Source organism: Pipistrellus kuhlii, unplaced genomic scaffold (genome assembly GCF_014108245.1).
Source record: "Pipistrellus kuhlii isolate mPipKuh1 unplaced genomic scaffold, mPipKuh1.p scaffold_m20_p_24, whole genome shotgun sequence".
Taxonomy (NCBI): domain Eukaryota; kingdom Metazoa; phylum Chordata; class Mammalia; order Chiroptera; family Vespertilionidae; genus Pipistrellus; species Pipistrellus kuhlii.
In genome coordinates this window covers 10,252,425-10,260,907 of record NW_023425523.1, presented here as the reverse complement: position 1 = coordinate 10,260,907, position 8,483 = coordinate 10,252,425, and positions in this window count along the sequence as shown.

Genomic DNA, 8,483 nt, shown 5'->3' with positions numbered 1-8,483 from the left:
AGTAGGTACCATCTTATATTCTTTGTTCATGGCCTTCTCTACATTGACTTGGATCCAAGGGACAGCTGTGTCATCCATGTCTTTCTTATCCGCCTTTTCGAGGCACAGTGCCCAGAGCACAGGCTTTTAAAAATAAGGTAATCTGAAAAACAACAACAACAACAACAACAACAAAACTTGTCGACTCCAAAATATGAAGAAGAAAAAAACACACCTATTTACAAAAATTTGAAATGTTTAGCCATTTCCAAAATAAATATAACCTGTCAATGAGTCCAATGCCACTTATACAGGGTGAGGCAAATGTAGGTTTACAGTTTGTATGGGAAAATAATACAATAATAAGTAATAATACCAAAATAAACTGTTTCCTATACTCAACTGTAAACCCTCTTTTGCCCCCACCTGTGTATAAAAATGACACGTGATTTCCAAAAGTAAGCATGCCTCCAAGAATTCTTACCTAGATTTCTTCATCTACCCTGACTCAGAATCTGCTTTCTCCGTCCCGGTGTGATGGAGTTCAGTCACACAAACTGTGCAGACTTGGGCTGGCTATATATTCCAGCTTGAACTTCACCTTCACCTGATGGCTTGGCAATGCTTCATCTCTAATTCATGCCCTATCCCATTTCCCAGGTGGGTGTCCCAAGCTTCTCTTGTTTAAGAAGTGCTTTATAATTTACATTAGCGTTATCTTGTTTGATCCTTGAGCAATGCTTTGAGGAAAAGCTCAGAGAAGTCTGGTGGTCAGCCCAGGTAATAAATACATCTGAAGACTTGTACTCAGTCTTAAAATGCCTTTTCTTTTTTTTCTTTTTTTTTTTTAAATCAATCTTTATTGTTCATATTGTTACAAAGATTCCTCATTTCTTCCCCCCTCCACCAGGTTCCCACCCCACCTTCCACCCCCTCCCCATCCCCCATTGTCTTCATTTATAGGTGCAGTTTATGTTCAGTCTCTTCCTCCCTCCCTTTCCTCGATAATAAATCCCTGTTCAGATAGTAAATCAGTTACTTAGCATTTTCTCATATCAATAATACCACTACATGCCCAATGATAAATTTCACATAAAAGACATTTCCAAGTAGGTCAACCAGCCTCATCCAGGCCCCACCCAAGGCACTCACAGATCAACACCTCAGCCCTATATTAACTCAACACATCCAGATCTAAGCCTTCATCACTTGATTCAGCAGACCCTCAAGTTCCCACAAAAGTTTTCAGCCATGTCTGAGAGGCAGCCGTGGGGCAGAGGCAGGCGAGAAGCGAGCTGTTCCAGGCCTGGCTGCTTCGGGCCTGGCCTCTGTTGCTCTGGTTCGTTCCACAACCAGCTGCTCCGGATCTGGTCACCGCCGTTCCCGACCTAGTTGCTCTGGACCTGGCTGCTGCTGCTCCGGGCCTGGCCGCACCCGACCCGGCTGCTCCGGGCCTGGCCGCTCCCAGCCTGGCAGCCGCTGCTCCGGGCCTGGCCGCACCAGACCCGGCTGCTCCGGGCCCGGCCGCTCCCAGCCTGGCAGCCGCTGCTCCGGGCCTGGCCGCACCAGACCCGGCTGCTCTGGGCCCGGCTGCCCCGGGCCCAGCCGCTCCAAGTCTGGCCGCTCCCAGCCTGGATGCTCCAGGCTTGGCTACTGCTGTTCTGGACCTGGCTGCTCCCAACCCGGCTGCTCTGGGCCCGGCTTCTCCGGGTCCGGCCACTCCGGGTCTGGGTATTCCTGGACTGGCCACCCTGGGCTTGGCTGCCTCCGCCTCAGGTCTGGCTGCTCCAGTGCTGCCTGTTGTTGCTCTGGTTCTGGCTGCTGCTGCTCTGGGGCCTGGCCGTTGCTGCTCCAGGCCCGGTTGCCATTGCTTTGTGCCTGGGCACTCTAGGCCTGGCCGCCGCTGTTCCAACATTCTGTCCTTTTTTTTTTTAAACGCATTTATGTTGCAATGTTGGCTGGTGAGTTGAGTTCTGACTTATCTTTGATTTTTCAAGATCTTCTTTGTATTCTTAAGTAATTTTACTATCTTTTGCTCTCACTTGATTTCTTCACATTGAGAACTTTGGTTTCTTCCTCCTTGTCCTGGGAGCTCAGCAGATTTTACCCCAATCACCTCTTTCTTTTCCTTTCCCAGTTTGTTACACATCTCAGCAGGTTCTTAAATTTTTTATTTTTATTTTTTAAAGATTAAGTATTTAGCCTTTAATTGAGTGAGAAAAGCAAAGCTATTTGGAGAATTCTTATTTTCTACTTAAAAACCTGATTTATCATACCTCCTTTTTTTTTAAAAAATATATTTTATTGGTCTTTTACAGAGAGGAAGGGAGAGGGATAGAGAGCTAGAAACATCGATGAGAGAGAAACATCGACCAGCTGCCTCCTGTACAGCCCCCACTGGGGATGTGCCCTCAACCAGTGTACACGCCCTTGACCGGAATCAAACCTGAAACCTTTCAGTCCACAGGCCGACGCTCTATCCACTGAGCCAAACATAACTCCTTTCATACCCTTCCTGCTTGCCTTTCTCCTGTTGTAAGGTTAACCCCTCAAGACCTTTGCTCTTGAGTCCCAGCCTCCTCAAAACCTTGCTGCTTTTACATTTTCAATCTGTTCTTTTAAAAAATGTTTTTTCATTTGCAGTTTCTGCTCAGTATTATTTTGTATTAGTTTCACATGTACAGCATGGTGGTTAGAGACAATCATATACTTTACAAAATGTTCCCCTTGATATTTCCCATGCCCAACTGGCACCATAAATATTAATTACAATATTATTGACTAGATTTCCCAGATTGTACTCCAGGTCCCCATGAACTAGTGTGTTCTTCCGCCAATAATTACAAGCAAGTGGAAAAGGGGGAAACAAATCCCCCATTGGCCCCACTGCTTTTCAGCTTAACTTCTGTGACTCTCGGCTCTACATTGCTGAGTCGCCTCACTCTCTGCTGTCATCATCATCTTCCCATTATCATCATCACCCCCCCGCCCCCTTTATTTCCCTGACACGGATGAACTGTTGACCCGCTTCCCTATTGAAGCTTTCCTCTTGCAGATCACAGTGATATACCTGCTGGCCTCTTCTTAGTACACGGTCTCGTAGTAAGTAGTCACCGTTGCTGTGTACTTCCCCAGCCTTACAACGTGCTTCTTCTTGACTTCTGAACTCCTCTCCTCTCCTGCCTTCTAACCTCTTGGGCTGCCTCTCACACTCCTCCCTCCCATACTTTATCCCCTACCTTTTCTCTGCATTTTTCTCTCATGCAGGTGACTCCCGGGTCCACACTCTCAGGACTGACCTCTCCCCCTGAGCTTTGGCCACAAACATCTATTAGAACTCTGCACCCAACTGTGTCCCCATCACCTTAAGCCCCACGTATTTTAGACTTCAGAGAACTTTTCTGCTCACTAAACTGTGCTTCCTGAATTTTATTCTCTCAAGGATAAGAGCATTCTCCCTTCCCTCCAGCTTGAAACCTTATAGTGCTCTTGGCCTCCATGATCGTTTTCCATATCCAGGCAGGTACCGATTTCTTTCCATCCTCACTACCAACCCCGTACTGTGTAGACTGTTAGGACCCGGTCATCCTGACCTCAAATATCACGATAGTCTCCGAATTATCCCTCCCCTCCGCTTTTCCCCCCCAAACAATCCCACACAGCTTTTACCAATTAATTGTAAACACATGGTACGTGGTCAGCCTTTATTCTAAAAGCGTCAGTGGCTCCTTATGTCCATAGGACAAAATCTGGATATAATAGATCCATAAAACTGGCCTGTTACTTATTCCCTGAACATTGCTAAGCACACTTCTTGGCCTTTTTTTTTCCCTGCAGAAATTGTTCATCTTTATTTAAACCTCCCCTTCCTTCTGAGTCAAGCCTGTCTTTCCCTGTTACTTCAAGGTCTCAGATTTGAACTCCAATAGCTCTTTACATATACTTTTTCACTTTCAAGTTTATGCTACATTGTAGTAGCAAATGTTTTTATTTATTGTGTATATTGTACGGTATGCCTGGATTGCAGGCTCTATCTCTATCCCCAGTAGGGGGCGTGCAGGAGGCAGCTGATCAATGATTATCTCTCATGGATGTTTTTATCCCTCTCTTCCTCTCCCTTCCTCTCTGAAATCAATTAAAATATATTTTTTACAAAAAGAAATGTACAATGTTAAGGAATTAGTAGAGGTTATCACAGAGCACCATCAGTACCATATAGAGGGGCGTCTAATACAGACTTGGTCGATGCAGAACTCCTAGAGAAAATGATGTCTTGAAACTGAGCTCTGAAGAATGGATGGAGGCTAAGGAGGCAAAGGAGAGAAGGCATGCATCTGACTCAGAATTGAACCGTGATCTCCTGATTCTTAGGTCAACCACTGAGCCACACTGGCTGGGCAACATTCTCTATTTCAGTCTTTTTCTAGTTGTTCAATAAACATTTGTTGAATGAATATGTCATTGCTGTGTTTTCTTCCCGTATTTTTTTTAAGAAAAAAAAATCACATTAAAATAAAAACTGGTATCTGTTCATTATAAAGAATTCAGTAAAACATGCTGAAATCCCAAAGATGGAAGTGAAAAAACAACCCCAATCCCACCAGCCATAATAACCAATCACATTCGGTGAACATCATTTTGGGTAACTTAATATGCAAACACAAGAAGAGAAGCATGGGTAATGAAAAGATGGATAGAGGTACTTTTTTAAAAAAACAACAATCATATTTCAGAAACAATTTTAAATTTAATTTTACTTGAATTTCACAAAAGAAAAAGAAATTGAAGTTGATGGAATTGCTTTCATATAAATATTTCCTATAAACCGAGCAGGTTTGGCTCAGTAGATAGAACGTTGGCCTGCAGACTAAAGGGTCCCAGGTTCGATTCCGGTCAAAGGCACATGCCTGGGTTGTGGGCTTGATCCCCACTGGGGGGCTTGCAGGAGGCAGCCAATCAATGGTTCTCTCCCATCATTGATGTTTCTCCCTCTTCCTTCCTCTCTGAAATAAAAATAAATAATTCCCCCACAGAGGCTGCTGCTCTGATGACTACAGACCGGCCTAAACCAGGAACAAGTGCTGTCCCCATCTGGGTGCCAGGATCTGAAACCAGGCCATCTAGGGCTGTGCTCTGTCAGAGGGCTCCAGGGCAGGGTCCTTCCTGCCCGGTCAGCTTCTGGGGGCTCCCGGTGCTCCTTGTCTCCTGGCCCCATCCCTTCACTCTGTGGCTGTGGACGAAAGGGGCCACATGCTGACCTGACAGGCTCACGGAGGCCTGCGTTGGCGGTCTCGCAAACTTGGAGACCTAAAGTGACCACAAAGGATGGTCTGAAATTAAACTTTAACTAAACGCGGTTATGGTGGGTAGCCACATCCTAGGCCAGTATGTTCACTGACAAGGTCAACCTTTACCTTAACTGAGCCTCTCTTGTCTTTTTGCATCTATGGTAACATACCCTTGAAGTGTCTGGGAAACTTGTAACTTACCTTTTTCTGGAGCCCCTGGGGCACAACCTAATGTGGTGGACGCCAGGACAGATGTCTCAAATTCCTTCATTATCATGTTAATTGTTCCTGCACCCTCCTAAGTTTGTGTCCATCATTTTACTTTTTATCCAGTCCCAGGGGTTTCCCACCGCTTTGCTTTCTCCCACCTCCTTAATCCATCACCAACGAATTTCACATAACCCACCTATGTCCCTCCTTTGATTGCAATTATAAATAGAAATGTAACGCGCCATTCTCCGGAGTATTATCTCAATTCGTTGAGGTTCTGCTTCCCGGCATATATAGACAGCGTGGCTCAATAAACTCACAAAAATTCTTTACAGATTTCCATGTTTTTTTACGTTAATAAGGACTGTCTTCAGTTGCCCCCTCCTCCTTCCTAACATAGCCCCACACTGTGTTCACGTGAGCACTGCCCGCTGGCCACGTGGCCACGCCCCCTGTTCACCTGTGCACTTCCGGCTGATCACGTGCCCCCACCCCCTTGTTCACGTGCCCATCTGGCTTCGAGGGTACACAGCAGTGAAAGGACAGAGCTGGAAATGGAGCCCTCCGCTGCCCAGAGCCTCTGTCTCCTTGACCTGTGACCTCTGAGTAAGCGACCCCTCACCCTGTGGCCATTTGCTCTGATGGGCTTCAACCTTCCCCTCACCTCCCCCCCTCCACTCCAGCAGGTCTGTCTGGCGGCTGCTCTCTGTCCCTCGGTCCCTCCCAGCTGGGAACCTTGGGGAGTCCCGCTGCACTGGGGTGAGGGCCTTGCGTGGAGAAGGTCCCGCCTCCCCTCACTGTCTGTGGCTTTGACTACAAAGTGCCAGGATTGTCCTGTCTGGCCCACACCGCCTGCCTCTCCTGGCCGATTTTGTTTTACCTTGAAATGAATTGATTCGGGGTCTGCAAACCAGCAGACTCCCTGCATTCGCTCTGTGAGACCTGGCCCTGCCCCGGTGCCTCCGTGGCAGCATCTCTCATCCCTGGGCCCCCAGTCAGCACACAGCACCCTCAGCGCTCCCCTGCAGCCCCATGGACCTGCTGAGCCCAGGCCCTGCCGGTCACCTGTTCCCCAGGTCCTGCCTGCAGCCCCAGGCCCTCAACCCAGCCTGGGAGGGGCGGAGGGGATGGGGTTGACCCGTTAGGCAGAGGGGTGCAGACACCAGGTGGGCACTCTGCCCCACACCTGCCTCCCCTCTCCCCGGGAGGAAATGCTGAGAACACTTAGTCTGTGCAGACATAAGCTCCTGGAGGGCTCAGCCTGCGCAGAGCGGTCACCAGAGGGGACCTGTCTGCAGGGTGGTGGTAGAACAGCCTCCCAGGGCAGCTGGGTGCCCACCTGGCCCCAAAGCCATCCTTCTGCTCCCCCTTGCCCCTTCTGAAGGGGAACCAATGTGGTTTCTGCCCAGCCCAGCAGTCTGTCTTGGGAGGTGGCAGAGGATATCTCCATCTGCTGGCCAGTCTTGTTACTGCAGAAAATAAGGGTCACCCTGCCACCCAGCCCATGCCCACTGGGAGCCAGCCCAGCACATCCTTCCCATTCCACAGGTCAGAACCAGACCTGGGCGCTGCCCTCCGCTGGGATGGGGCAGAGCTGGACTGGGAACCAGGTCGGTCTCTGCCGCTGACGTGTGTGGTCCCCGTGTTCGCGAACCCAGGAGGCTGGGGGCCCTCTGTGCCTGTGTAACTGCGGCTGTATCACCAGAGGCCCCTTCAGGGCCCACGCTGGGACATGGCGGCCAGGATCTGCATGTAGCCTCTAGGATTGGAGCCCTCTGCTGTTTCCTCCATACGCTGCAGGGACACCCTGCAATGAGCTCCACTCAGAAATAAGGGGGTCCCTTGCCTCCAAATGGGCATCTGACTCAGGCCTGCGGATATGGAGACGGCCTTTGAGCCAGCTCCCAATGGGATGAGGCAGAAGGTGCTGGAGCCCACGCTCAAGTGGAGGCGGCAGGAAGGGAGCGGCTTTGCTCCGTGCCCAGGCCTGTGCCGGGTGCTCATGGTCCAGATCCTCTCCCATCCTGGTGTTACAGAGTTCCCGAACAATCAAACAATGCAGGAGGGGAGTTTGGAGAGACTTACTTTATTCATTGTGTGATGGGCTTAGAGAAAATGAATTCAAACTCTAAGCAAGGCTACAAGCAGAACTTCCCTTTTTACTAAAGAGCCAGCCCTATGTGCACATAGTAGTTATCTCAATGCTGGCCTTGAAAACAATACAGTTCTATCCAATTAAAAAACGCACCTGGCATGGCATTGAGATTGTGGGCATATCTAGTCTCTGCCCTACAAGGTCATACAGCTAAGTTTATCTTCATCATTATTCAAACAGGCTAAAGCAGACTAGAAAGCAAACATTTTAGAATAAGAGGCCATCTCAGAGCAGAAAATTCCAAACAGCAGTTTGTTACAAAATAGGGGTTTTCCTTCTCACTAGGAGAGGTGTTTCTTTGCTCCTTTCCCTTCCCTCCCTCCCTCCTTCCCTTCCTTCTGGCTTTACTGAGCACCTGTTTGTGCCAGGCGCTGGGGTACAAAGGCAAAGCCAGCATCCCAAGACCAGAACCCGCTCCCTGGGCCTTCTGCCTCCTTAACCTCCTTTGCTCTCTGCTGCTTGGCCAGGAGAGATCCCTTTTGTCTACATGCACAAAAGGAGGCTTAGCCGGAGAGAGTGAGTGAGGAAGGAGGGGCCAGCTGATGTGTATTTTTGGATTGCTTCTCAGAAATCTCCTCCTCTCTGTATTATACTTGTTTTATACTTGCTTATCTGATTCTGCCCTTGACCCTCACAGAATCCCCAATCCCTTCTTCCACACTGGGAACTCTTAAGGACAAGGAACCGTGTTGTATTTCTGCATCCCTATCGTTGGGCACAGTGTCTGAAACATAGTAGGGTTAATAAGTGAAAAAACTGAGATTCATGTTAATTTCTAAGAAACTGGTCATAATGACAGAGTACCGGGGACATTTATTCTTTATTGCAAGATAATTTTTGCCCTTTGATTT